This window comes from Solanum verrucosum, unplaced genomic scaffold (assembly GCF_900185275.1).
Source record: "Solanum verrucosum unplaced genomic scaffold, falcon-dt-bn FXZP01000165.1, whole genome shotgun sequence".
NCBI lineage: Eukaryota > Viridiplantae > Streptophyta > Magnoliopsida > Solanales > Solanaceae > Solanum > Solanum verrucosum.
In genome coordinates, this window is record NW_026020340.1 from 1,466,609 (window position 1) to 1,489,000 (window position 22,392).

The window sequence follows — 22,392 nt, forward strand, 5'->3', positions numbered from 1 at the left end:
GAGTAATTTAGTGTATAATATGTGTGTGATCAAGAAAATGCTTTTAAAAAGTCTTGCTAATTTGCTTGCATTGTTGTTTTATAGATGATATATATGATATGTCAATTTGGAAAATTTGAAAGGGATACTTAAGTGAGTTCGATATTAATTATATGTTTTTTTATAGCTCCTAATTTCACTTAGGGATGGATCTCGAGACTACTTAGATTTTTTGTGTTGCGGCTGTGGGTCGGGCCCTGCTGTTGTGGGCCCGATCCTACTGTTGTGGGTCTGGTCTTATTGTTGTGAGCCATGTTGCTACTGTTGCTGGTTCGGGTGCTATTGGGTCGGGTTCTACTGTTGTTGGCCTGAGTCCTGTTGTTGGTTCGGATGCTGCATGATGTTGTTGTTGCTGAGTTGTTCAATCATTCTCAAGGTGGAGTTCATTAAGAATCATTGGAATTAAGTCTACCTATTGTTGAAACTTTTTTTTTTTTTTTTTTTTTTTTTTTACCGTGGTTTCCGGGCGTCGCTTTGCGAACCCGACTAGCTGTACCCACCGGGTCCCGCTGTTTCAAGGCGGGTCCACCACGGTTAGTTCCACGGGGCCCTGGAGACGCGGCCGGTTTGTAATGCCTCCAGTGGCCCTGCTGGGGCTCGAACCGGCGACCTGAAGGACTTTGTCCCAGGCCTTTACCAGCTGAGCTACCCCTCAGGGTTATCCTATTGTTGAAACTCATCATAAATAATATAGAAAACTTGATGTAAAGCACATTGTTCATTGAAATTTAGTCTACCTACTTTTGAGACTCATCATAAACAATATAGATAATTTGATGTAAGAACACATTGAGACTCATCATAAACAATATAGAGAACTTAATGTAAGAACACATTGATTTTACTTGATGCATGTAAGAATATATTGATTTTACAATATATTGCATTTAAGAAATCTCTACAATCAGGAAAGTAAAGTTGACACACACTTGGCTAGCTTTAGACTTCTAACACACACTCAACTAACATAGACTTCTAACACACTTGGCTAACTTTAGCCTCAAACACAAACATATTTATGTCTCTTTCTTAACACGTTTTTATTTCAACTTACATGGAACTTATCTAAGTTTGTTTATCAGAAATTGTTATTTTACCTTTATAAAAATCTTATATAATTCATGTACATTTTATTTTGGTGAAAATATTTATATTGATAGTGTGGAATGTTATTGTTATTCGATTGATTGGATATTGAATTTAATAAAAATGATATTTGCATAGCTATAAAAGTTTAAAATTTGTAATTTTGGATATACAATAGTGTTTATGTGATAGACATGAACGTTTTCTTGCTCTCAACGTTTATGTGATAGACATGAATATTTTCTTGCTCTAGTCCATTAGGGTGGACTTGGCTTTCAACTTAAAAGGGAGTTGCGTTTTGGGAGATTCAAAATATCAACAACAATTTCTAAGTTTGGGAGATTCATAATATAAAGTTTAGTCAATTCAAGGGGATATTGGACAACATCATAAATTTTTAATAGTGTTACATCTTGACAATTTAGTCTATAGTTCTGCTTACACTATTATATATACTTATCTATCTTTTTATCGTGACAATTTAAGATGTCACGTATTATTTTTCAATGACTCGTCATGCGATGATATTGCGTGACGAGTATGGACTCATTCACTAGTTTGGGCTCAGAAATTTAAGGGAACAATGAGTTATCTCTATCAAAACCTTTAATGGGCTTAATTTTACTTCTCAACCAAATAGTTGCTTAATTGCTTTCATTTTTTTCTTAAAACATGAGACATTTTATTGTTGGCCTAATTAATGAATGTTATAAGTTGTCTATTATATACTCTTGCTAACAATTATACCTTTTAATTAGAAATTTCAGAAGTGTTTTTGATCGTTTTCATAGATATTAAAAAATCGTTGTTGCTTATGCAACCATTTAGACACGTCCAAGCAAGTGAACGGCAGTGATTAACCACTACAGTGTTAAATAACCGTTCATATAACGTTATATCTTTAATGAGAGATTTCACGAGTATTTTCTAACGTTTTCACAAATACTAAAAAACTAAAATAATTCAAATATATCTAAATGAAAACGTCAATAAACAAAACACGTTATACAAAAAATATATATTTATTAGCTAATTGATGTTTTACAAAAATAAATAAGAAAAGGAAAATATGAAACCAAATCAAATTGGGAATGTTGAGTAATCAGATCCGACCCGACCCGAGACCAAGTCAAATTGGGAATAGAATGAATGAATATAATCAGTGATCAGAAACCCTAGAAAATCAAATTGAGTGTTGCAATGGAGCAGAAAAGGAAGAATAATGGAGAAATAGCAAATAGTTTTGCTACGAAGAAACAGAAAACGAAGAAAAAAGCTAATTTTATGCTTTCTGCTCTGTTATCTCCTCTATTCTCCTTGCTAACCAACAACAATTTTTTAAGTAAATTATTAGGGAAGAAGACGCCATTGAAGCCCTCAATTGATCAGCTGGATGTTCATGATCGGGTATTTTAATCTTACTTTCTTACTATTTGTTGATCGGATATTTTAATCTTACTTTTTTAGTATGTGTTCTTGCTTGCTAAAGCGCATTCAGAATTTCCACTAAGAATGTTCGAAAAATCAAAATATAGTATTGAAATTTGAACCCCTAACTACTGAGTCAACCTCTAGTCCTACCTTATATATATATATATAAAAAAAATTGTTGATGAGGTTCGGGTGAACACCTTCCTACCCACCTAGATCCGTGCCTCGATACAAGGTGAACCATAGGTGCGTGTTTACTGGTAAATAGGAATAATGTATGCCATCTCTGTAATTTTTATATTCTTTTGAGTACATTGCTCTGTTTACTTGGTACCATTGTCAATTGCTAAGTAATTTCATAATCAATTCTATTATTTGTTAGTAAATACTCGATTTGTCTTTTCGTTGAAATGTTGAATACTTTATAAAAATTGTGTGACTGCTCTTTCTAGGTCATGGTTTGCGTTCCAGAGGAAATACTTGTCAACATTCTTAGCAGGTTACCTGTGCGGTTTCTTCTTCGATTTAAATGCGTTTCCAAATTTTGTTCAACATTGATATCTGATCCTTACTTTACAATGAAGCATCTCAATCGTGCCAAGAATGACCAAGATTCCCAAAAGCTTCTTATCAACCAACGGTGCCCTGAGGATTCTATATTCTCTCTATATTGTTGTCCTTTATCGCCTGTTCAACAGGTTAAGGATGTACAAAAACTTAAACTTGATTGCCCTTCAACCCTTAAACCAAGGCATTGCATGATCCATTGTTGTTACAATGGCTTAGCTATTATCGAGATTCGTGATAAAGATCGCGTCAAATTTTTGTTGTGGAACCCCTCCATAAGAGAATCAATAGTACTTCCCCCTTTAGAATGTCCTCGAGACGGAGGTTCTCGTTTTGGTTTGGGTTATGACTCAAGCAGTTGTGATTATAAGATCCTTCATATGCACCAGAACGTACCTGGTCTCGAATATCCTAATGAAATTCTTGCGTTGAAAGATGGCTCTTGGAGAAGCATTGATGAACATCCTCGTGCCAATCGTCGTTGGTTTTATGCCATGGATTATTTGCCATTTGTACATGCGGCATTTCATTGGCTCGAGGTTTCAATAAATTTTTTTGTGGTGTTTTCGTTTGATATTTCAAATGAAGTGTACAGAGAGATACCTTTGTCAGAGGAAATATTAAGCTTGAGGTCAGGCCCTAACAATGTTGGTGTTTCTGCGTTGGAAGGAATGCTTTGTGTTCATTCTAATCCCTTTTTCACGGGAAAGGCTACTTTTAAGGTATGGATATTAAAAGAGTATGGTGTCAAGGAATCTTGGATGCCATTGTTAACTATAGTAATAGATACTCCATATTTTAATGCCTCACCGAGATATAGATTTGCGGATGGTGAAGTGCTATTCTGGTGCGTGAATCTTGAAACTAGAGGGCACACATTTAGGACGGTCAGTAGACCATTTAGATCATGGCCTCAATGGGTAACTAGAGGGCACACATTTTGGATGGTCAATAGACCATTTCGATCATGGCCTCGATGTGATACCATTCAAGGTGGACAGGCTTTTACAGAAAGTTTGATATCTCCAAAATCACTTAGTTATTAGTTTCTTAATGCATATGACGGAGGAACTTTTTTTATTTTTTTTTATCACCATGTTATAACCTTTAGTCCTATTAGTTTATCTATTGCTCATTCAATATTTATTACTAAATTAAAGAAATCCTAATTATAATAATACATATGGTAAGATAAGAATTAAAGAGTTAAAAATATTTACCTTTTTCGTGTGTTTTTGAAAATAAAGGATAATATTGCTACCCCATTTTTTTGCCAAATAAGATATTATGACAGTAACATCAAAAGATTAAATGCTACAAATACTATTGAAATATGATAAATAAATGCAGTTAATTGATAAATAAATATTTAATTGAAGTTAGATAATTACAAAAACATTGATGTTGTACAATAGACTTTGCTTTTTAAGAGTTTATGGGTCATAAAATACGAATTCAGAGTCATATCAATTTTATTTTATTTTTGTAAATGATACTCATTATTTTCTATTGACGATATCATTTTGTTGGGTTTTATGAGTCATGAAACAAAAATTTAAAATTATCTCCTTTTATTTTGTGTGTTAATTAATATATTTATCAAAATATGTGTGAATGATTATGTTTGAGCTCAAATTTTATGGGTTCATTCGTAATGATATATGTGCCGAAATTTCACGAGACTTTTAATATTTTTAAACGAAGAATTTTATAGTTCTTGAGATATCATATGGCATGTGACGCATATGTGTCTATAGATTCATACCTCTTTATCAACAACAACAAAATTATTTGGATGTATATGGCGTGATTCGTATGTATTTGAGATATCAAAGAGAGACGAGTGAAATTTATTATGTATCTCAGATTTATATATAAATCTGAATTCACTTGGATTCAATATATCTAGAACAAATTACACTTAATTTTGACCTCATGTATTCATATATATATGTATCTAGACGTCTCACACTAAAAATGGTAAGATATGTAATATTGCAAACTATAGTGTATCTAAGTAATTAACTCCTAAACTAGTAGGATTTATGTAAATTCTCAAAAAGTAATTCATGTTGCAACACTATTATATATGTTAAGTCAGATATTTAATTGATCATGACATTATAAATTTCAACTAATTAACGTAACATATAACTTAGAATTTAACGTTTGTCCAATTTAAATGTTTAGTAATTACACCTTAGACTAAATATTACTTTATTGCTATTTCTTTTTTTTCTTTTTCATCGTTTAAAATTTAGATTTTTAATTCCATTATTTTCCGACATTACACGTACTACAAATTGGAATATATCACATGAAAATTCTGAAAGATGCATGTCTATTACATAAAATAAAGTTAAATAAAAAAGAAAAAAAGAAAAAACGTCATTGGGTCCATAAATTAAAGAAAAAGTTACGTATATATACCGTTCAGTCAATTAATTTAGGTGGAATGACCTGGAAGACCCTTGTACTTGGCTCCGTTTGTCAGCTAGATCCTTCTACTCACGACTTTACCAACTGAACACTTAAAGTTATTAAAACACACTATTTTAAACCCCTTTGACCGTTGACTAAGCTTATGTAGTGTTTTTTTGCTGACTCGGATCAAGAGAGTGGTTACACGCGTTTAAAAGCAGGTGAAGACAATTATTTATTTATTTTTTTAAAAAAAATTAAAAGAAAAATATAACAATTAAAAAAAACAAAAAAAAAACATTCCCAAATGTTGTACAATTCTTCTTCCTCCTCCTCATAATTTCACCCAATCCCTACCGTCACCACACACACATCTTCTTCAATCTCTTCCAATACTCTTACACACAATTCTTCCTCTTTCTCTTCTCATATGATACCTATCATTTGAGAGTTTTGGGGAAAAAATATTTATTTAGATTTGGGTAAAAGAGGGAGGAAAAAGAGGTTTTAAATTGTGAAATAGATGCGGATTTTTGATGGGTTTTTGAAAAACATAAGTTTGAGATTCTTTCTAAATGTAAGACAATTTTATTGAGAGTATTTTTGAAGAGTTTTCTATAATGACCCATTTTTTTTATCACATTCTCCTCTTTCTCTCATCATCCATTTTAGCCACTTTATCTCTCACCACCATTAAAATAGCAAAATTTATAATGAAAAATATAACAAAGCTTTCCTTATCTCTAATTCTTCTTCAACGTAAAAAATTCACTAGGAAAGAAAAAAATGAATGATTAGTAGCAAAATAAATGAAAAATGTGGGAAGAGAAGAAAAAATGGAAAGAAATGATTTTGGAGATTAGTTTGAGATTTCTTTTTTAAAAAAATTATTTGTAATAAAAAAAATGATGTGGCAATATATATCTAATGTGGATAGTGAGGTGTTATCCATATCAGCGCGATTGGGAGGCCCACATGATCAGAGGGGTTTAAAATACTGTGTTTTAATAACTTTAAGTGTTCAATTGGCAAAATCGTGAGTAGAAGGGTTCAGGTGACAAACAGAGCCAAGTACAAGGGTCTCCCAGGTCATTCCGCCATTAATTTATCAGTGTTGCTGAAATATACATATAATATACACTATCAATGTATATATTGTATAGATATGTATAGTAGTATATTTAATGTAAAACCTACATGACTTATATACGCTTTGTACATATTTTGTAAACTAGTTGATCGAAGTGTTTAGAGACGTAATTATCCCCAAATTAAACCATAGAAAAAATAATTAAATGATTAGAAGAGACATTAACTAGTGGATAACCACTTAACAAACTATACGAGCTTCAAAATTGGATTAGTTTCCAACTAATTAATTAAAGGGATTACTTTATGTTAATTAATATGCTTAATCTACTTTTCCCAAGGTTGTATCACACAAATAATCAAAGGAATATTACATAATCGATGTTGTTGGTTCACGCCACTAGTATATAGTAAAAGAACATTATTATTTTTTCGTACTATATTATTTGCTGAGTCATATAACAGTCGATAGATTACATGATTCCTTCAATAAAAATGCAATAGTATTTTCCTTTTGATGTTGGTACGATATGATTGTTGTTGCTTTGATAGGACCGCAATAATTTTTTCTGATATGATATAATTGTTGAATTTAAATCACAACTGACAGAATATTTTGATCGTATCAGTTAACGTTATAAGTGGAAAATCTCTTTAAATTGTTGGTACTCCACTTCTAAATTTGGTGGAGCCCAAATACAACTAAGGCAAGGGGGGAAAGAAGGTAAAACAAGGTGAAAATGTGAATTTAAACAAAAATTAAAATAAAATAAATAGAAAAAAAGAATGAAATTATAACAATAACACTACATCACCTTTATGTCATGCTAAGGTGGCATGACTAGACATTTATTTTGAAAAAAATAAAATTCCTTGACAAAATACAAATAATGATTTTGCAAACATCATCTTCATTTTCAAAAAAAAAGGAAAACAACTATTATATAATGTAATTTTTAAGGAAAGAAACTAAATATATACATATTCAATTGTTCATTACTAAAGTTTGTAGCCTAGCTAGTAATAACATTTATTTATTTATTTTAAAAAATATCACGATGCACAAAGCATTTTATGTTATCAAAATCTTGATCAAAATAGGGTGTACTCTAAGGAGTGTGATGTGTAGATAGTCTATCCTAATGGATGTTACCATGGCTCGAACTCTTAATTTATAGATTAAGCAAGAATAATTTTTTCGTTGTTCGAGATTGTCCTTCAAAGATTATAGTCTAATAATATCAGTAAATGTAATTTCAATTCCCATATTCTCTAAATATTTAGACTTTTATATATGACCAATTGGCTAGGAAGTCGAGTTTACCAAAATAGTTTGAGGTCAAGAAAGAATTATTATTTTTAATTATTTGGTAGTATTTGCTATTCATTAAAGGAGTCAAATCTACAATATGTTTAGTTCCATATTCGAGTTTTTGAATCTGAAACTTTTGATTAAAAGCGAAGATCCGTCAAATCGGCCTTTCGTGATAATGAAAGATTGAAGATAAGAAAACTATCCAAAGGGTACTAGGTTGTCTTCCATGATTAGGGTCATCCATTGCCCATAAATCGAGGAAATTATTCTTGAAATTGTCCTTGTTTTTGGGTTAAATAAAAGAATCTTATTATCCTATCACAGTTTGACAAAAAGGAATGAATAATTAACTTCCACGTAATACTTATGACACTTATTAAAAAAAATTAAAATTTTTTAAAAATAATAATTGGCATCATTCTCTTAATTAATCATATTATTCCATGACAAAAATTTTATAATTAATCATGCATGGTCTTTATATTAATTTTTTCTGTCATCATAAACACCATATACGACCACGGATGAGTTGCAGTATATGTGGTTGCTTCTTTCTTTATTAGATGTTTTAAAATTGAGCACTATGTATGAAAATATCCTTGATAGGAAGTGTTATTCGCCGAATGAAGTTCTACGCGACACAAATTCGAAATAGTCGATGCATGGCTATTGAACATCGAGTGGAAAAAAACACCATGTGAAGTTTTAAACAATACATCAACACAGGTTAGGGTGAGATTATTGAAATTCTTTCACTTTTCATTGTCACTAAAGATTTTGGTTTTAAGTTTTTGAAAATGAAACTTTTTTTATTTGAAACGTTATCTTCATAAATGAGTCTTACAATGCATGAATTCGGACTTGATCAATTTTTTATACGAATATTAGACATTGAACGAGAAATAAAAAGAAAAAACTTTAGACAATTTTTTTTTTGCATAAATCAAGCAAAAATCTTTTTAAAAAAGAGTGTCAAGTGTCCACATCATAATATGTACGAATTGTTTCCCTTTAAATCACTTTATACATTTTTTATTATATACAAAATAAATACGTTTTCCTAAGATTCTTTTGTCTAACGTAACATGATCATGAACTACCTGATTGTTAACAGAAAAAGCTGCTATAATTAAAAATATAGTCGTTCGATCAAAAATATTTATAATTGTTAATTAATATATTTATAAATTTTTAAAGATTTTAGTATTATTTTTATACATAAATATATGTTATACGTTGAAAGTATTATTACATACATATATATTCGATATCGATATTTTAACTCTGCATCCGCTCCTTTATATATATGTGTGTGTGTGTGATCATAGTAATAACTAGTATGATAAGACTAACAAATTAACAAAAAAAAATGTATGATGATTATCTTTTATTTGTCTGTTTTTTTATCCTAATGACATCAAATCAGTTTACTACTATATAATAAGAGAAATAATTATATATTGTTGCCTTGTGGATCCATAGTCCAACTATTTATCATTACTTGATTGAACCTTCAAACAATATTAATAATTAATCTTGTACTATTAGATATCATTTATGGCTTATTAGAGGTTAAATCTAGTATGTGAATGTATAATCCTATCATATATAAGATTATTATGTAAATCTCTATGATAAATACTACATAATTGATTATCCAATAAAGACATGTATGTATAGTAATATCAACTATTCTTACTATTGTATTATGTATACAATTAGGGGTCCTTTGGTAGCTGGTCGTTAGAGTTGTGTAAGATATTAGTAATATTAATATAGAGATTAGTTAAGCGAGAATATGATTAGTTATGTTTGAGTTTAGTTATTCATATATTGATTATTTCATATTTTATATCTTGCATAAAATAATTAAAATAGATATTTTCACAACTTTTTATGTTGATTTATAAATTGCAAATCAAATATCGTATTAATTTTATACCCGAATAACTTACCTTGCTAACTAGTTATTGAACAAGGTACTACTTATACATAATTTAATTCATGCATAACACACCTTCTAAACCAAATGTCAAATATGGTATTACTTATATACCAAACGTTGATATGTCAAAAGATATACGAACTACGCCATAACCAAATGAAAGGAGGCTCTAACCAACTGTGGGTATATATAACTATACTTCATAAACTCTTTTATTCAACTTCTTCTTCTTCTTCTTCTATTTCTTCCTTATTTCAATTCCATTTTCTCCAAAACCCTTTAGGGATATATACATATATTTTCCTCCTTTATATTTTACTTATAAGATTCATTTTTTATGCTATTAGCTATTCTGTTATATTCTTCTTTTCCAAACAGAAACAATCGATTTACAAATCTCATTAATCACAAAATTTAGTGAGTGATACATAGTTATTTTCACTTCACTTCCCTCCTTCGATTGGTCAAATAGTGTCTTTGATTGACACATGTACTGTTGTTATTTGCAGCTGCAGCATCATCAAGATTCACATAAAATAGAAATAATGTGGAGTAGAAAAAAAATAAAGTTGCTTCTAAATTATGTCTCCATATTATTATTTTTTCGAAAATGAGAATCTTGATGATGCTGCATCGGCAAATTATGACTTTTTTATCCTCTAAGAAAATAGTGAATTAAAGGAATTCAGGATGATCTTGACTTTACTATTTATTTTGGTAAGTATTCAAAATTGGACTTTGATTTTATGCACTTATAGTTTTAGTTTATGCTTTGATTAATATCACAAAGTATTCTGTTTTTTTTTTTCAGTTTGATTAATAACAGAAGCTGCATATAGTTGAAATTATAGGTGAAAGGTATGAATTTATGACTCTATTTTCTTTGACTATTGACTCATCAATATTTGAATTTTATGGATTAAGACGATAACTTCAAGTGTTAATAGCTTAGATAGTTCAAGGTTATAAGCTGAGTAGCTCAGAACTATTATAAAACTCTTTGAAAATCTTCAATAAATGACATGGGATAAATATAACATTCTTTTTTTATACATGTGAATATGCACCAGTTGAGGAGGTGTGAGGGGTTAGCGGTAACGAGAATTAGTAGAGATAAAGGTACGTCGAAGAAGAACTAGGGGCGGTGATTAGACATGATATGGCATAACTTCAACTTACTCAGGACATGATCTTAGATAGAAAGGTGTAGCGGTTTAAAATTAGGGTAGAAAGTTAATAGATAGGAGAGTGTAGATTGTCGTCTTTTCGATGGAAGAGGCAAGGGGTTAGCCCCATCTCTTCGTAGCCTTATTAGTGGTATGTACGTAGTGTTTATTAATCATGTAGTTTCTTATTCTTCATGGTGTTTATAACGATCTTGCTTTGATTCTTTTGAGTTGAGGGTCTATCAAAAACAGTCTTGATTTTTACCATCAAAAGGCAAGAGTAACACTTGTTTATTTAATTGATCGCACGTCATGATCAGAAGCAGAAAAAATAATGAAGATCAATAATGATCATCATTAATTTTGTTTATGTAATTAGTCTCATAATCTATTGTTTTAGTCAAACTATCACAATTATTATATGTGGAATCATCTTGACTTTTCCCTCAGAACATATTTGGTTACGAATCTAGCCATGATGGAGGATCCAATTGATCGATATACTGTTAAATTTCATTTGAGATCCTGGTTAAAGGAATGAGCATGTACACTAAAGATGTCTATATATAGAGGATGATATGAGTTATGTTATTTTCTTTTAATAGCACGGAATTTCTCATTTCTATTCTTCTTTTGTTCTTTAATCAGCTTGTAAGTTCTTTTATGATCAATACAAATCTTAGTTTGTTACATATCTCGTTTCAAATCACAATTTTTTTGATTGGTTTTCCATTTGGGGCTTAGTGTTCAGTGTTTGTACAAGAGATCTTATCCATCCCACGATGTTTCATATCACAAATTGTAATAATAGAAAGAGCCAAACAATTGAAGAAAATTTTAGTAGTTTGTAAATTATACAACAATGTTTTTTTCTATTTGTTTCTTGAAATAGGATAAGCACCAAAGAAAAAAAAAGAATATTCCCAGAATATATATACATACGCAGTCTAAAGATAAATTGCACAAAGTTTATGGACAGATTTGATCTTTTACCCTTCAACTTATATTCTCGTTTTGGCATATACTGTATTATTTTTAGGAAAGAAGGTCAAATATATTCCCGAACTATCGTAAATGGTATGCAGATACTCTTCGTCATAATTTTGAGATATTGGTGTCCCTGTCGTCCAAAAACTAAACCATAAATACCTTTTATACTAACGGACATACACATGTCATAATCTTATCCATCGACCCGACATTTATTAAATATCGGATCGATGGATAAGATTGCGTCATGTGTCCCTATTTAGATTTCAGTTAGAGTAAAGGGCATATATGCTCTAGTTTTTGACAGCAGGGGCACCAATGTCCCAAAAGTATGACAGAGGGTATCTACATACTATTTACAATAGTTCGGGGTATATTTGTTCTTTTAATCATTTTGTATGCGAAACATGTTTGATTTTATTAATTTAGATTCACATTACATTAAGCGCTTCCTACTAAGAATTTCTTAATTCAAAGAACTTGAACTCTCCTTACTATAATTTTTTTTACTCAAATTACTCAAACTCAAAATATCTGATCATAAATGACGATGAAATCTCACCTATCTTGTCACATCGCAGATGACTTATGAACCCTAATTCATGAAAGTCCCTTTTTGTTAGGGCATATTTTTATCTTAATAGTCAAATTCTTTTCATGTAATAAGTCAGAAGAATCTTTGTGGGGCAAGTTTTTTTTAAAAAATAATAATTTTCTGTTTAATCTGTAAAAGTGAATTTTCTTACGTAAATCATTTGAAAATGGGGAACAATCCGTACAATATATGATGTGGAATACCATTTCCTTTTAAAGTTTTTTTTTCTTTTTTCTTTTGGCTTTATAAAAGTGATTTCTGATGTGGAAATTAATTTTGAATAAATTTTCACTAAAATTAAAGATAATTTATGCCCACTTTTTGATAATGAAAAATTTTCCACGTAAGTTTGAGGGATCAAAGACCGTATTTTTGTTAATCGAACACATAATATATGTATAATTCCATCATTTCAAGTATGTATAATCGGATTTGATATTTAGTTATTGTGCACCTTTCTATTTAATATTATTTTATATCGAGTTAATAATGACTATATGAGATTGAACATTCATTTAATGAAAAATGATTTTTTCCTTTGGTATAATAGTTGGACATGCAACTACTATAAGCGATCATATATTTAGGTGCATGCACCTCATTGGTTGTGGAACGATGCAAGCTAATATAACTCCAATCACAATAAGATAAATACTTATTTATATCGAGTGTTCACATCAAACTAATGTGACTTGACTTACTGTAGTTAAGTTATTTACTGAAGTAAATAATACATGTTGTTTAATCATTGGTAATTAAGTAATAGTTATATATAAATATACACGTGATATTCACTCATTAATTTGATGTAAACGTCCTATAAATCCTCTTGGGACAACTCAAGAATAATTACTCCAATAAATGAGCAAAAGTGTACGTAGGTTTATTAGACTCTATAATCGATCTTTTATGTTATGCTATGTTATATTATATGTTATTTATAAATAAATTTTGCTATATCAATAAAAAAATATTACTCCCTCCGTTTCACAAATAATGACCTCCTTTCCTTTTTAGTCAGTTTAAAAAAAAAAATGACGTCTTTCCTTTTTTGGTAACATTTTACTTTTTGCTTTCCACGTGGCATGTTTAAGACCACAAGATTAAGGGCAATTTTGTACATTTGACATAACTTTAATTTAGGACCACAAGATTCAAAAGTCTTCTTTAATTTCTTAAACTTCGTGCCAAGTCAAACCAGACCAATCTTTTTGAAACAGAGAGTAAAAAATATGATGTCATTAGAGAGATTTGAATGTATCTACTTGCACTAAAGGACTATTGATTCCATTGAAATGATATATGCTCATAATAACTAGCACTATCATTTTTTTATGTTTGCAAATTCAAATTTATAAATATATTTTTAAACTAGTTCAGGATCTTTAATAAATTTGAAGGATAACTTTTTGCAACTTGTATGTCAAATCATGTCAATTCAATACGAATCAAACACAACAAAGTGTTGCAAGATTCTCTCTTTTTCCCTTTTTTTTTTCTTTTTTGGATAAATGTCCCCATTCCTATCATTTATCTTATTTTCCAATATTTATTTGACCTTTTTTTTTTGTATTTTTTTAAAAATAAAAAACGTAGCATAAATTCTCTATTTGGACCCCCACAACCAATTTTTGAGGTGGAACATCGTCACAAAGCAAGACAGACTCATGATACTTTGTCAGTTCTGATTTGACTCAGCAATAATATCTCATCAACATTTGTTATATCTGATGTAAAGTCGATGTATAAGCTACTTATTGTGATTTGACTCAACAACACTATCGTACTAGAAAATATTCTTGCTCCCTTATTATAGAGGTGGAGTATTTAACACCATCCATTTCGTAGTATTTATTGATCATTGTTTATCCTCTCTTTTTTTTTTTTGCAGCTCTTCAACTTTAATTTAACATATACATATATAATATACTTGTGTGATTCAATTACCTTGGGAAAGTAGATTAAGCATATTAATTAGAATAAAGTAATCATCTAAGCATCTTAGCTACAAAGTAATCTCTTTAATTAATTATTTTATTAGTTTAATTATTAGGTTAATTAAGCCTTTTTCGAAATTGGAGATCTAATCTAATTCCAAAGTCTTATCTTTGAAGTGGTTATCCACTAGTTAATGTCGTTAGCTATATTCTTAGCAACTTGCAATCACAAGAAACGCGGGATAAAATAATTTCACATTATATATCGAGATTGTTATCCTTATCCTCACCCCACATATGAAACGATCCCTAAAATATTAACAGTAAAATAATAATAATAATAATAATAATAATAATATAACCATCGGAGTACTAACATAGTAGTAAGTACTTCTTCATCTTTAACTAAGGTTCTTGGGTTTGAGCTCTATGTGTGCTTTATTTTTAACGTGGGACTTTTTGATGTAAATTCGAATTTAAACGAGGTATAATACAAATTTTGAACATTGTGTGGATATATATTAGTAATATAGACATTTGGTTATATAAGATTTTTTCAAATAGAACTTTGGTCTCTTAATAGTAGGGTTTGTTACTACATAGATATCGAACATCAGGAGAGCTATGCTTGAATGTTAAAATTGGCGATTGTCTCTTTTTGGACAATTATTTATTAAATAAACAACTTATTATTATTTTTGTGCAACATATGAACTTTTTGGACTACGGTCTAAAAATCCCTTTTGAGCAAACTGATAATTGTATGATAAAATGTTATATGACAGTCTAATATTTTGTTTGTGAGCGTACGAAATATATGAGCAAACATTAGGCTCGAGTCTAATGTTAGAGGCCGAACGATGCATATTGAATTTGGGCTACATGTTCTTATGGGCCTACAGTTGGACAATTCCAGAGGCCCAATTAGTTGCAACACTGAACACTCAACAAAACAATTAGAGGCCCAAGTTTTGAAAGTTCAAATTTCTCAATGTTTTTCATATCAATCCCATATTATGTATATTTCTCGATACACTAAACTCCCGTTATATGAGGGAGTCCACCGTAATCATATGTCCGGTTACCAAATTATAAGCCTCGTATTTGCATATCATCAAGGATTGTGATGGAATGAATATAATCTTTTCATTTTTAGGTTGCAAATTCAAGTCTAGAAAATCGAAAGAATCATAGAAGTTCTTCCATCATGCGAATTCAAATTAGTCGAACGTCAAAAAGGATTTACATGTTATTTTGGCTACTTGATTAAAAGTATATTGAACCATTAGATCCTGGGAATATTTTATTATTTAATAGATGCACTAAAAGTCTAGGATATAATCCAAATAAAGGTGCTTTAATTTTGCAGATTTAATTATTAAAATTGTAGGGACAAATAGAAAAATGTTTAGTGGGGATTAAACTTCGATCATCCATCCAAAAAATTGAGATAAGAGACAAAATGTAAAACATAAACTTTGCATTTTTTTTTCATATTCCTTCAAAAGTAGAAAATATCCATGTGCAATAATGGAAGTTCATCTTATCCAAATAAATCATTTTATATCTTTATCATCATTTTTATTCCTTTAATTATTTGAAAATAATATTTCTTTGTATTATCCTAAATTATTGCTCACTATATTGCTTAAATTTAAAAGAAGAAAATTTCATAAAGCACGATATTATAGGTGTGAGATTGGTTTTGAATACAATGTATACGACTCGTTTGATTAGTGTATCTCAAATATGCTCGAGTTAAATGTGCTTTATTTTTGGCAATTTAAGATCTTATGCAACTGAAACCCATTAAATAAGAAGGAAATCACACAACAATTTTTGAAGACCTACACATTCATCAACTAAAAAATATAGAAAAAAAATAATAAATTCTCTTGGATCGAATAGTGAAATCACAAATGTCTTTGTTGAAGCAGATACATCGACAGAGATGTGCCTGCATCAGCTTCAAACTTTCTCTTATATAATAAAAAAAATATTTATCATGTATTTATTTTATACATAATGTGATGATTTAAAATTATTTAATCAATACCACTTAAAAGTAATTTTATAAGTAAATATATATTAGCCTTGCATTGACAAAATGTGTTTTATTAGTTAACTTTTAGTTTCTAAGCAAATGGCATTTTGAATAATATTTCGGAACTGGAATTTCATATTTTTTCGGAATTTTTTCCATTTTCACTTTATTTGAAAATTGGCTATGAAAAAATCAAATAAAACTTAAAATTGTATTTAGAAAACATCCAAAATCATGTTTTTCACTTTCATTGTTTATTCATTTTTTCTCAAATTTTACTCTAAACTTTTTAAACCAAACACTAATTCAACTTGAAAAAGTTATTTATAGCGTGCAGTAGCTCGTATGTGAGATCTAATCTATAATATTATAACATCAGATATTTTGAGACATTATTCTTTTCAAGTTTGAAATGAAGAAATAAAAAACACATGTTTACGATGTGCTATCTGCTAACTCTCACGTCATATACATTTATTTTATCTTAATTTTAGCCTTTCATAATGTAGAAAAGGTTGTGCCATTATTACTTTACTACTTTCCAAATCTTGAGCTACTTGATTATTAAAACACTAAGAAAGTGGCAAAAAACTATTGAATCACATTAAGATTCTAAAACTTGGAATCTTTTAATTTAACCCTTTTTTAATAAACCAAATCACAAAAAGGTAAGATTCCATAGTTGTTACTTTTGTCATTTCTGTTTTTATTCACTTTTTTTTTCATTGATTTATGTGATTATTTTTTAATTTGCATATAGAATCATTGTTAAGTGATACTATATAGTTTCTTGTTTTGGCTAGGTTGAGCTCGGCCATGAGAATCTTATTTTGTGTCTCATATAATTGACATAAGTTTAACGGAAATAATATTTTTATTGGAAAAATAACGATAAAATATGCATATATTTTATTCTCTTCAGACTTTATACGAATATAACGAAATTGTTGTTGTTGTGGTATACCATGTTGTCATTGTAGTGAGGGTTGTGGTGATTTTTTTTTCTTCTTTTTATCTCTATCTTTATCATATTAATTATTTAGCATAGAAAGTGATGTTTATATTGTTAGGACAACTAACATAGAGACTAATTAATACATAGCTTATTAAAAATTAATATCAAACCTTTGAAACAATAAGCAAACCAAAAGGAATTTAATAAAGAAATTGATATCTTCAAACAAAGTGAAAATGATGTTTCATCTTTTAGGGTATGTTTGATACAATAGAAAAATATTTCTGGGAAAGCAAATAAGATTTTTTTTATTATTATATTTACATATTTAATTGTTCATTACTAGAGTTTATAGTCTAGTAATAATAACAAAAAATAAAAATAGTCTGATGCATAAGGTAGTTTATGTTATTACAATTCAAAAAAAGGTTGTGCCTCATCAGGGGTATGATAATGTAGCTGACAATTAACCTACTTTAATGAAAGTTGTAGAAAATTGAATCGAATTATTTATGTGGGTCAACTATAGATCCATATTAAAGAAATAAATAAAAATCATTAGTTATAAGACTATATATTGTTTGTGTCTTTTCTTGTGTGAACTATATAAATTATGTTATGGTTACTAAACTATAAGAGTTCAATGGAATTCTTTGTGTCCTTTCTTGATATCATTAATCCATTTATTAATAGGGAAATTAAAACAACACATTGAGACAAGTATGTCATCAAAACCATAATGTATCTTTTGAAACAATTAATAAAAGAGTTCTAATTAATATATGATGTTATATCATGTTTGGCAAGTGGCAAATGATGTTTCAATTACTTTTAGGAGATCTCTACTTCTATTATTCAAAGGCTTAACACATACTAAGCCTCTTAAATTTTCCAGTCTATTTATACGCTTGAACTAAGTTTTGTTTCAATCAAACATCTCAGTTGTAATAAAGTATATATTTCAATTACGCGCTTTCAACGTCAAATTTTGAAAAAAACTTTAATGTGAGTTTTTATTCTTTTACTAAATAGTTAAAGTAATCATATAAAATAGGTCAGCTAATTTATATATATGCATTAACCTCATGCCGAATATGTGTTGGATTTATATTTGATGTGAATGCATATATATAAGTATAATATTACGATATTGGGTCAACATGTCAAGTATGGTACGCATATTTTGCACACACATTTTCCATACATTTACCAATATGTGCCCATTGAGACTTGAATTAACATTAGTAAATTGATGATGGAATAAAAAAACAAAAAAAAAAACAAGGATGAACGGCGAAAATCAAGGAAGACAAAAATTACTTAGTCAAGATGTTGAAATTGATTTGAGTGGAGAGAGAGCGATTTTGAATTTTAAATTGTTAGGAAGGAATTAATTGATAAGATTGTGGGAGTGAAGTTAGGGAGAGATTAATGGGGTGAATTAAGGAAGAGAAACGTTAGTTTTGGGAGTAAAATAAGGGATTTTGGTAATATTTTGAAATGGTAGGAAATAATAGAAATTATGGTAATAAAGGTGTGTAGATAGATAATTTTTCCTATATATAATATCTAAAAGAAATGACATGATATTATATGTAGTTAATTTAACCACCTAAAAATGAATGAGAACACACGTAAAAAAAATTTAACGTAAAAACATTTACTTGAAACACTTTATTAGGAGTTAAGATATTCAATTGATGAAAGGTGGCTTAATTTGAGTGTTTAAATTAAATATTTTAACACATATAAGGAACTCAATTTGTATATTAAGCCTCTTAAAAAATAAAATCATTATTGAACATGCTGAAAATCGTCAACTCAAAAATTTCTATTAAATTGCAATATATCGAGTTGCTTCTTTGTTCTATCGTTATTGGACGAATAATCTATAGCTCCCAAAATTAAAAGATTAAGATGATTGGCACAAAATCAAGAAGTAACATCTAACATACGTGAACGCTTTTATCACTTTTATCATAAGTACTTAAATAATATTTTCCTCGGTTTTTACATATCTGCGTTGATTATGAACCTCATTCATAAAGGAATCAAATTTTTAACAAGCCAATCTTTTTCATGTACTGCTTTACTCCGAAAGGAAAATGAAACATTGTTTATAATATTACTATGAACTGGCTACACGTATACATAGTCATCCCCAAACCTAAAAAAAAGCAGAATTAATTTGTCTTTTTCATTATTTATTCTTTTGAATTATTTGGTCAAGATCTAGAGTTGATATTTATGTTTTTTGCTTAAAAATAATGAATAATGAATTTGGACAGAAAATAACATGAAGGGTACAATAATTATTAAATGAATCTAGACATAATAAATGTAAAATATACGCGGAGAATAGATAAAGAAAAACAATCATTCAATTTTTAATTTTTTCCAATTTCTGACATATTTTTATTTGCATATCTATTAAAAAATAGACTTGTAACAAATTTGTGAAACATTTTTAGTGTTTAAATAATACACGGCTCTGATATTTATCTGTAAAAGTTATATAATTTATTAAAAATTTTCAGATCTTAAACTTCAATTACGACAAGTCAATGTCGTTTGCTAAGACAGATAACCACCACGAGTAATGACCGTACGTGCAAATCTAAATTAATCGAATTTTAATGTATGAATATAATATTGATTTATTTTTTTTTAAACAAGGCTAGTTTATATATACTGACCGTAAAGGTAAAGGCTGATTTTAATTTTATGAATTTTTTGAATTTTGAAAAAATGAGTTTAGTATTAATAATTAAGTTCTGAATTTAACATATTTATATAAATTTAAACCTTTAGGAGTTTTTTGATACTTGATTTGAAGGTGAGTTTTGCAGGTATTAAATTTTGTATTATTATTATCACGTTTGGTAATATAGAGAATTAATACAATGTTTGATTTGTAATTTAAAAATTCGCATAACTAATACATATATGAGTTATAAGGAATAATTAAATCTTGTATAATTAGTATCTGCACAAAATAATACTCCTCATAACTAATTATTATAGTATTAATACTATCAACTATCTCGTATTGTTCTTAAGTTAAAGTTAATATTTTACTTTTTCCGTAAAATAATCGAGATACTCACAAATTGATCTGAATTTTTCCCACCTGTTAGGATCATAGGGATACGATCACGACTGTATTGGTCTATGGACTTATGCACCATGCCAAGTCAGCTTGGGTCCCACTGGCCCCTACAAATTGTCAATTATAATTTCATTTGACAAAAAATAAAATTAAAAAAGCTTATCACTATGATTGTGATATAGTTTTATTAAAAACTATGAAAAAATCGAACCAAATTAGATTAATTCAGTCCTTTATTTTTTGATTTGTATCGGCGTTATTTTTCAAAAGTTCAATTCTTCGTAGAAGTGGGTGTTCAATTCTTCGGTTTAGTTCAAACTTCGATTCAATTCTTCGATTTTCGTTTTAGAAAAGTATAGTACCAAACCAAATCAAACTAAAACTGTTTATATGTTTTAATTCTTCTAGTTGTGATCTTTATATAAAAGTCTATCTTTTTTTCTAAAGATTAGTTTGATCTTTCTATGATAATCATTCTTTATAATAATATTTTATTATAATAATTAATTCTTTTTAAAATTAAGTTTTTTTGTCATATTATATTACATATATTTTATAACAACATTTCGATGTAACGTCAATAAAACATTCAGACAAATAAAAAATCACTGCCGACAATATAGTATTACTAATTTTTTATTATTATTTTTAAAAGAGTGGATCTAGAAATATAAGGGTTTATACTGGAATATTTTAATATTCCACCATTTATAAGTGATAATTCAAATTTTTTTAAAGAAAAAACATAAAATAATTACGTATTGAAGCAACTTGGTTTGTGTTGTCATATTACTGGTTCCACTGAGCCATAACTGCTGCTTTTAAGTACAATTGGCCCCAATTTATTGGTTTGGGAACAGTTGGAAAAATCCGTAGTCATTATTTTTGAGTGCGTGGTAGATAAATTCATTCTTATATAGATGGCAAATTATTGAGGAAACATAAGTTATATTAACACATGTAATAATGAAAATCAAAGAAAAGTATAGTAATTAATAATATAAAGGAAACTAGACAATTTTCGGACACTTAATTTCCGACATTTATATCTTCATAAGTTTATGTACTCGATAACATAAATATATATTTATTGGCTATTAAATATATTGACGAACGGCAATGAAAGGTTAGTCTAATGCATAAAGTATGTCCATGGATGGAGCCACCTTAGGTGGAGGGTGGTCTGATGCAAACACTTAGTCAGAAAATTATGTGGCGTACAAAGTTTAAATGTTAGGTATTATAAGTGTGTATGCAATTTTGCGTCCTTCACTAAATTTCTGACTCCACCACTAAATATGGTGTGTTCACAAAAAATTCAAAAAAGAAATTGCATCTTATATGAAGTAGACATCATATCCTAATATAACTATTAATAAAAAAAAGTTACGACTCAAACTTGTAACCTATAAACTCTAGTTCATATTAATGGACGGCTATGCAAGTGTAAAAATTACGTAAATTCTCAAAGCACCTACAATATCTCATCTACATGAAAATAGTTTACAAATGGAAAAAGTAAGTCTATAATTCTATAGATAAAAGTTAAGTTTGATAATTTGATTGAGACCAATTATTAGAACTTTGTTTTTTTTTTTTGACCAATTAGAACTAGGTAGTAGTTGTTAGGTTTTTTATCGGTGGAATAAAGATAATTGTGGAGATTATATATTTAATTCTATTTTGAAGCTTATATTTTGATA

General features: G+C 28.8%; 1 pseudogene; it reads left to right on the forward strand.

Moving 5' to 3' along the window:
- Positions 1–2,325: 2,325 nt before the first annotated feature.
- On the forward strand, positions 2,326–5,781 carry LOC125836980 (F-box/kelch-repeat protein At3g06240-like; annotated as a pseudogene).
- Positions 5,782–22,392: the final 16,611 nt, after the last annotated feature.